Here is a 12,940-nt window from a genome sequence, read left to right on the forward strand (position 1 = left end):
TACAGGAGGCCTTTGTTCACCCCCCGGAGCTGTGTGAGACACTTTTTTTGTGGAAGGGTGCTTTTTATTTCACGTCTTTTGAACCGAAGTAATGCAACACCCGCTGAGTACAACGATAGAGCTTGAAAGATCAAAGGCCATTTTTAATATAACTCCGACTGGATTCGTCTGAAAGAAGAAAGTCATATACACCTAGGATGCATCGGGGGTGAGTGAAACGCAGCCTAATTTTCATTTTGAGATGAACTAACCCTTTAAGATGGGCTTCTTTGACTTGGGACAATAAACAGCCACCTAGAAAACAAAATACAACTATTTACCAATAGGCCTATCTTAAAAACTACACAGATCACTTTAGCAACTGCACAGCCCTGGCAACCACCAGTACCAACTACATTTCCTTGAAAATGTAAGTGTCAAGTTCTCAGTGCAGCACAATTCCATCAAACCCATAATCAGATGTATCAGCATTTACACATGTTTGAAAATGGCATTGTAATTGCTTCATGTTGATATTTTACAAGCTTTGATTACTAGGTGGATTAGGTATTCACCCAAACTATCAGTCAAATGACTCTAGTCCTATGTAACGGAACTTTCTGCATTGTTGTGCTGTTTTCTGCACAGTCATGTTGTGGTTTCCACATGCTTGAACGTGCAGCAGCAAAACGGTTATGTGCAGGGCAGCGTGATGCTTTGAAAGCACTACACAGATGAGGCGGCATTTAAATGTAAACATGCATATGCATCATTGCTCTGCGGTGTCGAGCTGCTCACTGGGTGAATGCAAAATCCACATTGATAAAGCACACAAATGCCACACAAAACACAAATATCTATTGCATTCTGAGTAGAAAATTCTTACTGTCACTGTTAGGGTCCTTTTACTTAGCAATAATCTATGACCAGGCTGAACAATCAGATAATTTTAAGAACCCGTAGCAACACCTATAACACCCTACCATCACAGTGGCAAGTTTTGCATGGGCAGTATATAAATCTACAGCATATATAGGGCTGGGCGATAATTCGATAACGATAATTATCGCGATGTAATTTTCATTTGAATCGCGCCACTCGGACCGTTTATCCGCTCGGATCAAAGTTCAAACTGGCGCGCGGCACAAGCTCACTAGAGCAGACGCGTTTACTCGGTCACGAGACACTAAACAGCGCTGTGAGATCCAGTGTGAAGCACTTGAATTCAGCGATGAACACAACTGACTCTGTGATTTAAACTAGTTTAGAGCCAAACAGGAGAAACACCGTGTGCAACGAGACAGTCAGAAGGCTTTTCAATCTACACATCGCCATCATTTACCATGGATTTTCTGTAGTAACACACACTGCACCATGGTATTGTGGGATATTCACATTGAATTTTATTACAGGAGTAGTGGTATATAATTATAGTATGTATTTGTGATTAAGCTATAGCATGTTTGCATTTACAGTGTTTTTAGACTACTGTTTTTCATACAAATAGGCTACCTAAAAACCATATAGTTCTATTTTTACCATGGTATTGAGGTTCTATATGTGGTTTTCAGTACCGTTGCTCCCTATACGCAGAGTACGCAGTTTGCTTAGGGCACCAACTCCCAGTTGCTCAAAAAAAAAAAATTTGTTCTATATTAATATTAACATATACATATACGTAAATAAAAATGTAAACATGAACATATATACATAATTATAAAAAATGCGTTTTACGGAGAACCCAGGCGAAAGAAGCACACGTGACGCGCCATTCCCGCATCCGCGCCCGCCTCATGTTTGCGGCTGACTGCAAATGATCATAACTGATGGACAACTACGCCCGGGAAAAGACATCAGTAATCCGGCGCCGAGATAAGAAAAAGAAAAAAAGCCCAAGATGAAGCCCGTGCATCACTTAGGTACGTTCTTAATTATGTTCATTAATCACGTTCATTAATGTCGGTAATAATATCACCCCCGCATCTGCCTTAATATTCTCTCAAGAGTTTCCATGTTCCCTTACGAAAATTAACCATAATTTTACTACGAAGCAGCAATGGTACTTGTAGCAGTGGTAACCACAAATTAACCATGGTTTTGATACCGCTTCAAATAATAATTTACGAAGTATTCAGATAATATTTTTGTGGTAATAAAAACAGACCTAAGCGAACAACAACCTTTAAAATAATGATTGGTTAATTCATAATAATCGTATGGTTTCATTGAACAACACTGTTAAAATACATAGTGTAATACAAAATAAACAATTCATGTACATTACATATTATTACAAATGTCTGCAAAGGGCGCCAAAGGCCTGGTAATTGCGGTTGTAACACTTACAGGATGATCAAATCCTTGTTTAATATTGATCAAACATTTAATTCAAATATCCACTTAATCGTTCATGTTTGGCCACCTTTTTGCGATAGAAATGCGAGCCTCTATAATTTCTTCAACAAAAACATGTGGACATGTGGACAACCTTTACAAAAACTAATCCTTGGTTTTATCAAAGTAAAACGGCTTAATTTTCTTTTGTGTGATTTCTGAATGCTTGAGACTATAAAATCAATCAGACAACTGTATTATTAAAATCATAGCCATAGATACAATTGTAATTTGTAAATAATACAATTTAATTACAATTTAGTTATGTACTTTTATATTTTATTAAAGTTCTGTTTTGACCCCTAAAGTAGGTGTTTTTTTTTAAACTTCCATAATATTTTGGGGAGGGGGCACAACAATACAATTCTGCTTAGGGCACCCATTTGGCCAGCAGCGGCCTTGGTGGTTTTAACTGTGTTTATCATGATTTAAATGTATGCTACTATGGGAGACCAATGCTTAATTAAAACTAAAAAAAAAACTTGGTCAGAATAAATTTAACCATATAAAACTGAGATTTCTACAATTTTTACAGATGTTACTGATTTTGATAATGAACAAAAATGTACCTCCGCATCCTAACTCAAGCTACTATCAAATGTGCATTTCTAAGAGACAAAAAAAGTGATATTATTATTATTAATATGATCAAGGAACACAAACCGGTTTCCGTACCCACTGTATATGCATTACATCTGCATTATATGGTTATCAGCCGCCTCGTTTCTAGATTTCTAGATTTCAGTGGACCTCTACTAGCAGAAAAACGCAGTTCTTCCCATTACATGTGAACTCTCATCCGCACATGTGGTCTTAAGACACAGTCACCCTCCCGGACTCCTCTCTATTGTCATTCTCTTCCATCCCTCAGTTGGCCTGCCATAAATCCCCAAGCTCTTCGTCTGTCAGCCTGACCTCTGATTCTCCCGTCTTTCATCCTCCTTTCTCTCTCTGCTCGTCACTGTCCTCTCTTCCTTCTCTCAATCTCTATCATCGATAGACTAAAAAGCACTGACCTGGAAGAGGTGATCCAGTCTGAGGCTGACACAGCAGTGGGGGGCCTAAAGAAACAGGCTGGCTTTAATAGTTTTAGGGTAGTTTAGGGGGATGGGGTCATCGATTCAGAGAATGAGGTTTATGAAGTACAACAAACCACAGTTTTGCTGTACTTCAGGTTTCATACTAAAGCACAGTGATCATGTTCCTAAACATCTGCTACTCAACAGGACCCAACGGTGCAGGATAAATATAAATATATTAGGGCTGGGTATCGATTCAGATGTCCCGATTCGATTCGATTCCGATTCGCAAGCTCTTATGACCCTCAGAGCAGCTGGAGATGACATTCGTGTTCATATTATCATATAGTGAGACGGCAGAAGCTGAAAACACCGCGAGCGTCATCCGCGCTTTAGTATGTGTGTAGCAGTAATGCACAGAAAAAGAGAAAAGTAACTCACTGCTCTTGGTCTAGATTAGAAGCTCTAAAGAGAAGCTTAAAGCACTCTCTGATACTGAAAGCACTTTTTGTTTGTTGCTTGTAATGCGTTTGTCCTCCTTCATTTGCTTGTATGTAGCGCTGGGTATCGATTCGATTCTCGATTTTTTTATTATATTCAGTGAATATAGTTTTAATACAAATGCTATTAATATTTCTAAAAAATGAACAGTAAACATCAGTTTACAAATGGCCAATTAATAAAAAGAAATTAAGAACCACATGCCTGCATTTTAAACGTATTATTTTTTTGTATAGGATCCTTTTTTAAACAATAACAGGGCCCTATAAAATGTTCTTAATTTTTCTGGTAATCAGAAATGACAGGCTTTCTGTTGTAAAAATAAATAAAGGTAAGGTAAATAAGGGTGACATCTAGTGGAGAAGACTAATGATAAGATTCACGTTAATCAGATCTTGTTTTAAATGCGTGCTGAAATAAATACCGGAAAAGATCGATTTGCGGCTTTTGTGAATCGATATCAAATCGACGTCATTTAAAAAAACGATTAATCGAAAAATCGATTTTTTTTTGCCCAGCCCTAAAATAATATACTAATATAGCACTTGTAAATTATTGCTCTTTTGTTGGTTTTGATTGCTTCTATTGTCCTCACGGAAAAGATCGATTTGCGGCTTTTGTGAATCGATATCAAATCGACGTCATTTAAAAAAACGATTAATCGAAAAATCGATTTTTTTTTGCCCAGCCCTAATATATATATATACATACATACACACACACACACACACACACACACATATATATATATATATATATATTAAACGTCGTTAATTTTTAAAAACGCAAATTTTTCCCACATAACAAAGGCCGCAGGGACAACGCAACATGTAGATCACATTAGCAGTTTTATGCGAAATAGTGCCTCTAATTTAAAAAAATGTTGCAGTATGGGGATGTTTGAAAATTGTATTTTTTTATAGGCAAAATTACATTGTTGACAGTTACCGCATCTATAATTGCCAAAAGGCACCTTATTTAAAAAATGAGAAGGAGGGGTTAAATCCGCTCAAACCAGAATATTGCGAAGATTAGGTGCTCTCTTATAAACCACATGCGGTGGTTTTTCAAAACATTTTTTAAGATTAGGGGCTTCGTTTTTTTTTTGTGTTGTGACATATTAATGAACCAACTCACGGCAGACTGAATCCATTCTTCCTTATATACTCTTGCTCTATACCTATCTGATAAAAGAGCTGCTAATAGAGCTACTGGCTCACTCACAGAGACGATCTCAGCCTTTGTCAATTTCTTCCTTCAACCTTTGGTCTCATCATTGCCTTCTCATATCAGAGACACTATGGATTTTATCGAACTCATCAGTTTAAAATTCCGTGACATTTCCGAACACTTCGGGGGGGTTAGTGGCCATGGATGTTGAATCTCTGTATACGTTTCATTCCAAGGTGGGCTAGAAGCCATTTAATTGTTTTCTTGACCAACATTCCGATAATGTTTTTAGTACTGTATGTCTGTTGGAATTGACTAAATTGGTACTGCCATACAATTATTTTGTATTTGCATCAGATTTTTATCTACAGATCTCTGGTGTTAACATGGGTTCGAAAAATGGCCCCTAGTTTTGCATCTTTGTTTTGTGGTATGTTTGAACAACAATTTATACACCATCCAGATTGTATCCCTTTTTTTTAAACATATTGTGCTATGGAATCGATATATTGATGATGTGTTTTTGTTATGGAATGGTACTGAATCTCAGTTGTTAAGAGTCTCATAGACTGGTTAATGATAATAGCAGGTAGGGGTGCGACGAAAAATCAATGTGTGGATCGATTCTGCGATTTTCACAGAGTAGAATAAAACAAGCACAATTGTTTGGCGCTTTGACTAAACTTGAGCGAGGCATTACTTCAGTGTATGTCTCTCAGAAAACAATCATTTCAAAACTGTCAAGGGCTAAGAAAAAGGCTACCTTGGTTCCAAATGCTGTAACTGTTGATTACTTCATGATATCACCACATAATTTGATTCACACACAGCATACATGTTGGGGAACATCACCAAAAAAAAAAATTCCTCCTACCTTATTTATTTCCTGAGATATTGAATGTCAAATAAGAATGACATGAAAAATTTCCCTGGAGCACACAAATTCTTCTTACATTAATCACCTATTTCTCAGCATGAGAATGCCTAAATGTAAAGATTTTTTCCCCCTTAAAAAACTACGTTTTTGCATCGCTTTCCTTCTGATCCCAACATTAGGAAAGAGTGGATGAAGTTTATTTTTACTGAAGTTCCAGATCGCGTCAGTAAGAACGCTGTCATTTGTTCACTTTATCCGCATTTTATCACGGATTCGTTTACAAAGAAAGATTGAAACTAAAAGACGATGCTGTGCGAATATATTGATTCAGACAGTAATGTCACACCACAAGTGTGAGTAATTGTTTTTATTATGTGGTCACTATTGCCTTGTCTGTTATTACAGATCGTTTGTGTTGTACTGAGTATTTAAGCATTTTTGACCTAAATCACAGCAGCGTCCATCTATGAAGGATGTAGGCTGTCAAACATGCACAACTGTTAGCCAATCATAGCAGTGATCGTTTACTTCTGAGTCGATAATCCGCCACGGCTATTCAAACAAGAGCGTTCTGATGAGGGGGTTAAAAACAGGACAGAAATAGCCTATTACTTCTCAATTACAATGTTTTTTTATGTAAAAATCTTGATAACATTATAAGTGGACCTCAGTGAACAGTACAAAATAATTAAAAAAAAGCCGTTCATGACACCTTTAAAATTAAAATAAGTGATCATTAAACACTAAACAGTTTTATATTGTGAGCATAATGAGCATTTGAGATCTGGTCAGAGGGAAAATAAAAAAGGGCTTGGTCTTAAAATGTAATACCTGTCAGGTCAGGCCACTTTTACAGGGCGGGTTTGGGCTTCAAACTTCAAATGCCTGTCCAGACCTGCAGTCCTGCTCAAGGCTGGACTCCAGACTGCAACAGCCCTCACTCTTCAAGGACTGGGAAAGTGCAAGTCACAATATGTTGTGCTGATGGTATTAAATTGGTTTAATTAGTCGTTTACTGTTCAAGTGAGGTCAGTTATGAGATCTGCTGGCTGGTAGAAGCTGGTGAGCTCTAATCCACCCGCACAAGCCGCATGTTTCACAGATCCACTTTGCAGGACTTTCCAATGGTGTGGTGGGGGTTTCGTGTCCTCGAAGACAGACCACTCCCTCGTCTTTCTGTAACCCCCTCCATCTGTCACTTGTGCGGCTCAGTGCGTCTCCATGGCAACAGCGAGGTCATCCACCATTTATTGTGGGATAGGGACTGAGAGGTGCACAGCGGCTAAGCAAGATGATATTAATGTCCCAAGCACAAAATAAGTTTGACACTGCAGATCTAAAGCTTTAAAGGCCTTTGGAGTGGCATCCCCCTTCAGTGCTTCTGTCAAAGCTATAAGGAGCTGCGCTCTCCAGGAGGCCTCCGCTACTATAGCCCAACTGATTAGCGTGGGCTACGCAGAGGACAAGAGGAGGAGGAGGGTGACATTTGGTCTTCTGAGGAAGCGTATGCATGTGTGTGCGTGTCTGAAATACAAACAGCCCGGCTCATGCTGTCATGTAAGGTCACTGAAAAGAGGAAGCATACACAAATACACTGTGTGACGCTATATTCACTGCACAGGTTAGCCTCCACGAAACACCGTCTCTATTCTTGAACATAAAAAAGAACTACAGGTGTTCTACAACTACACCTCCGGAGAGCTAGATTTCACACACTGGTGTTTTATGAACAGGTAATGATAGCAGCACAGCATCACTGTAAACCTCCTCTAAGGTCAGTTTTTGTCAGGCCTACTACTGTAATGGCAAAAGGAATTGCTACAATAACAATAATACATCAAAATATAAAAAAATGAGATGTTTGAGTCCAAACAGCTGATAAAAACCACAATAATCCACAAGTAATCCACACCACTCCAGTCCATCAGTTAACATCTGGAGAAGCCAAAAGCTGCGTGTTTGAAAGAAACAAATCCATCTTTATGACATTTTTAAACTCAAACCGTTGCTTCTGACTAACATACTCTTTCCATAATATTGCCTTCTCCAGTGAACCAGGAGAGAAATATACACAGATCAAGAACCATTTACAAGCAAAAACTGGCTAAACCAGTTAAAAACAAATAAGTGGGTGGATTTTGATGTGAGAGGACAACAGAGAATAGACTTTTTCACTGGAAGAAGCGTTATTATGGATTATAGCTGTAAGCGATGGTTTGTAATTAAAAACTTCTTAATGATCGATTTGTTTCTTACAAACACGCAGCTTTTCTCTTCACAAGACATTAACTGATGGTCTGGAGTGCTGTGGATTATTGTGATGTTTTTATCAGCTGTTTGGACTCTCATTCTGACGGCACCCATTCACTGCAATAGTGCGGTATTATCGCCATATATATGTGTGTGTGTGTGTGTGTGTGTGTGTGTGTGTGTGTGTGTAATCTCTCTGTGTGTGTGTTACGATGTAACGTGGTTATATTCAGAAACCAATGAAACAGAAACTAAATAGAGCGTTGAAACAGGAAGTGAAGTACACAGAGAATGTCAAAATAAGGGTCCACATAACAGAACATAAACCTGACAATAAGATCGTTGGGCTATTAATTGTTAGCCTATAGGTATAACCGTTAATTCTGATCCTCGAATCTGACTGGACAAGAGTCTTTCTGTTGATATTTCACCTGCGCCTTCTAGACGGGCTGTCAGTCAGTGCACTTATATTGTTACGCCACAAGGTGCAAATCATTTTAACTTTGAGCTCCACTTTAGAAGGCGCAGCTGACCAGCAATGCTAAGATAGAGGTTTCACTTTCTTTGGACATGACAACGTTTTTTCATGAATATGACTCGGCCTGAAAGACAGACGCAAGTAATTGCACGCACTCAGTCGATCTCTCTCTCATTCATTCGCTGTCTGTTTAGGATTGTTAAGTGCAAATCTACGGAGCCTTTGTACAAATTAGCATGTTTCACATTATGTACTAACTTATTTAAAATTCAGTACACATACGCGAAGTGTAAAACGAGAAGGGCATAACCTTACGCAAATATCACGGTTACTGCGGTTCCTGCATTCCTCTGCGGTTGGCTCGTCAATAGCGCGGCATTATGATATTGCAGTTATCGCGACAGCCGTAAAATGACGTAATGCTACATTTCTCCAAATCTGTTCTGATGAAGAAACAAACTCATCTACTCCTTGGATGGCCTGAAGGTGAGGAAATGTTCAGCAAATTTTCATTTTTGGGTGAACAATTCCTTTAATTTATATAATTTATTTATATCAATACTCTCAGTTTAAAAAAAAAAGTTTGAAAACATACATCTTTGTCATAGCGACCACAGAAATAACCAAAATATCTCATCTCAACAGGTGCCTTTGAATCAAAAGGACTGAGAACCATCGCCTTACTCTGCATGAGCAACTAGTGAAGCTACACATGAAACTACATATAAAAATAAATTCTGACATGAAAAAGTGACTTAATCCAAAGTGTGAATAACCTGCTGTGAATAAATACGTACTTTAAGCAATCCAGAATCCTGACGCTAAATCTCCTGCTTCCTAGAATGGAAAGCGCACTGTTGCAACAGGAACGGAGAAGGTTAAGTTTAGTCTCCCAGGAGGACTAGGCTTCAACATACACAGCGAGATGCACAAACACACACCTACGCTCTGTGAACACACGCAGGCGGCGGAGCGCTAACTGTACGAGCGCGTCCCGTGGGGCATGTTACGGGGACACTGGAGAACACACCAGCAAGCAAGACAGCTGGGAAATGGCGCCAAAAAGGATCCGTGGTGTGTGTTTTCTCTGTCCTTTCACTCTCTTTTGTGCGTGTGCAAATACAAACACACAAAGACAGACCGCAGCAGCCTCTCACGTGACAGCTGCGTCACAAAAAAGCAGGCGCAGGTCAACAGATCAATACATCTGAACTTTACATTCAAGAAGCGCGGCTGCTTAACTAGCTGACGCTGAGTTTTTCTCCAGTACGCCAGCAGAGACACAACCACAGACAGAAAAATACACAGACAAAGCCTCCACCACTTCACACACACACACAGGAAAAGTTGCTTGAGGTGCTGAATAGCAGGGGGACACCTGTCACAAAAGCTGCGAGCTCTGGGCTGGGGGTCTCATTTCCCTCCTCCTCCTCCTCCTCTCCACTGGAAGGATTAAATATCCAGACCGTTTGTGCGGGACCAACAGATGTCTGCTTCAAATCTGACACAGCCTGGCCTGCAATCTCAGTACACGAAGCCCACAAAACCCCATGACCTCACACCCCAGAGCTTTCTTGTCCACGCACTAAACACACTCTCAAACACAGCTCTGTTTAAGCCTCTTCTTGCGTATTTCCTTGAATGTTTACTTCACAACCTAGTGAACAAGCCTCAATAACAAGACTCGGGTGTTTCTCCACAAAACGGTGCAATGCACCACAAAAACAGACCTTCTCAAAAGGGAAAGAAACCACAGACAAAACATTTCAACAGACAAACTAAATATGATGATGCTATTAAAATATTCTTAGAAAAGCAACACAAGTACCATACTGCCATATTGTGTTTTCGGACCTTTACCGTGGTAACACCACGTTTTTTTAAACATGATACCTTGGCAAATGTATGTTTTTTGACATTTACCATATCAATAACATGATTTTTAGTACAATACGGTATTGACTATGGCACAACTGTAAATCTGGCACATGATTACGCCAATCACTCAGCACCACAGTACAGCATGCATCAAAAGCCATCACTTTACCATGGTACTCTTCTTTGTGGTTTCAAACTCTGAGAGGTTATTTATAAGACTCTCACCCACCGCGCTGTTGTTCTCTGTGATTGCTTCATATATAAACACGCGTTAAAATGTAACACTGACAGCTATATAAACACTCTGCGCGCAAGCTGAGGTAAAAATGCTCAGTGACATTTTCGCCTCAAGGCAAAAGTTTTACGAGTCACCCGACAATAACCTACCCGACTATTCCTAAAACCTTCATTTGAAACGATGCTAGAAGAAAACGCGAGGAGAATATGAAGCACTTCTCACCGAAACGCGACGATACTCGCGGCAGAACCGAGTTTTCGGGGCAGCGGAAATGTAACGGTTACAAAAATCTGCAAAACTTCACACGCGTTTTTGAGCTATTATCTGTTGTTAATAAGGGAATATGACGCCGTAATCACTTATTAACTCAATTTAAGGGGGGTAAATAACGTTAGGGCCGTGAGGCGTTATCGAATCTGGACGGAACTCTTATTTGTTGATATTACACTTCTTCACATAAATGTTTACAGCGAACTACATGCTGCAATCAAAAGACAACGCTTTGGGGTTTGTTAACTGTTAATTACTCAAACCTAATTACGAAAGTGAACAATAAACGTACTTTGCTGGACACATAAACAATAAACGCCGCTGTCAAAATATGCCTATAACGCACTTAATGATATTCTCCAAGTTCAGCATCTTTTTAGACACACATTCGCAACATATCCTGAATAAGTTACGCCAGGACGCACCTTACCTTGGATGTCGGACCGAAATGGGTTGAGCTGCTCTGTCAAAGTGCAAAACAAGCAGCTCGTGGATGTCTGAGAGCGAAAGCGCAGCAACCGCTCGGCCCTGCGCTCACTTCCTGAGTGCCGCTGAACTCCGCACACAAGCTTGGCGGTGGCGGACAGCCGCCGCCTCTGATTGGTCACACCTGCCCGTGACGCCAGGCGCCAGACGGAAGGTGATTGGCTGTCCTGAGCGAAACGTAAAGCAGGCGTGCCGTGCCGCAGCGCATAAAGGCTGCGTGCTTGAGCGGAATTAAGTAAGTTAAAGGCTTTGTAATGATTTTAATTAGTGTACGCAGACAAAAGAAAACAATGGGAGGTTGTGCAGTGCTTCGCTGGTGCTTCGGTTCGCCATCTGGAAGTAACGACGTATATTAATCTGACATTTACATTTTAAATATGTTTGGTGAAAAACAATAAAGACACTATTAAAAAGCTCCGCTAGGCCATTTCCCGGTTTGGCTGCAGAGTGGACCTCAACAACTATTTAAAAGTTACTCAATTATTGAAACAAGCGAAGGGCGATTTCCTGTGGAAAGTTTTGTTCCGACCGAACACATCAAAAGCTCATATTGCACATTATTACACATAACAAAGCGCCTGGAAGGAAGGCGTTGCAGCAACAGCTTTACATCCCTAAAATGTGGCTAAAAAGTTTAGTTGCTGAACAGCCATATCCCTAGATCAAATTAACGTGAATCAGAAGCCTATATGGTTTTATAGGTCACACTTTTATGAAATATATGAGATCAAGTGAGACCAGGGCTTGCTGAAACACTTTTGTGACTTTACATTTACTGAGTCTGAGATATATACAGTATTGTACTGTTTGTAAGTCTCTCTCTCTCTCTCTCTCTCACTCTCTATACAGATAGATAGATAGATAGAAAGCAGTTTACATAGAACTAAAATATAAAAACCAAAATTAAAAATTGAAGTCAAAGTGGCAGTTGCTCATTTGAATAAGCAAGAACTACAAAACTGTGCAGATTGGAACTTGATAAGAAAAGAAGCCATGACAAGCCCACCGAGGCACTCAGGGGCCACACCTGCTCTCTGTTAAAACAGCCATAAACGCATGTCATGACAGTGAAAAGAAAACACTGTCAGCAGCACTGTCAATGTACATTTCACATCTTGCAGGAAACTTGAGATACAACGTTTGGAAACGCACCGATTTTTCACAGTTCAAGTCAAGTCAAGTCAAGTCTGCTTTATTGTCAATTCTTCCACATGTACAGCACATACACACAGAGAATTGAAATTGCGTTACTCTCAGACCCTTGGTGCATACAGATAACACTAACAGTAGAACATAAATACAGATATACAGATTAAATATAAAATACAACTATACAAATATACAAATAAGGTAAAATGTAAAAAAATATATATAAAAAAAAAAATATATATATATATATA

The 12,940-nt window shown here is 39.4% G+C and overlaps 1 protein-coding gene and 1 long non-coding RNA gene across 3 annotated transcripts in view; one reads left to right on the plus strand and one right to left on the minus strand.

Annotated features, from left to right (window-relative positions):
- LOC107704305 (transcription factor Dp-2-like) overlaps positions 1-11,607 on the minus strand; it is a 73,636-nt gene extending 62,029 nt beyond the window's left edge. The window contains exon 1 of one of the 2 annotated variants that reach the window (XM_016507192.1): positions 11,485-11,607. The gene's annotated coding sequence lies outside the window, so the exon portion shown is untranslated. Of the gene's footprint in view, positions 1-11,479 lie in introns of both variants that reach the window. The other variant, XM_016507194.1, reaches the window with a different exon arrangement.
- LOC107704307 (uncharacterized) overlaps positions 1,752-12,940 on the plus strand; it is a 25,919-nt gene continuing 14,730 nt past the window's right edge. The window contains exon 1 of the long non-coding RNA XR_001635945.1: positions 1,752-1,885. This is a non-coding gene — a long non-coding RNA (uncharacterized LOC107704307). The remainder of the gene's footprint in view (positions 1,886-12,940) is intronic.

Source organism: Sinocyclocheilus anshuiensis, unplaced genomic scaffold (assembly GCF_001515605.1).
Source record: "Sinocyclocheilus anshuiensis isolate Anshui unplaced genomic scaffold, SAMN03320099.WGS_v1.1 scaffold1493, whole genome shotgun sequence".
Lineage (NCBI taxonomy): Eukaryota > Metazoa > Chordata > Actinopteri > Cypriniformes > Cyprinidae > Sinocyclocheilus > Sinocyclocheilus anshuiensis.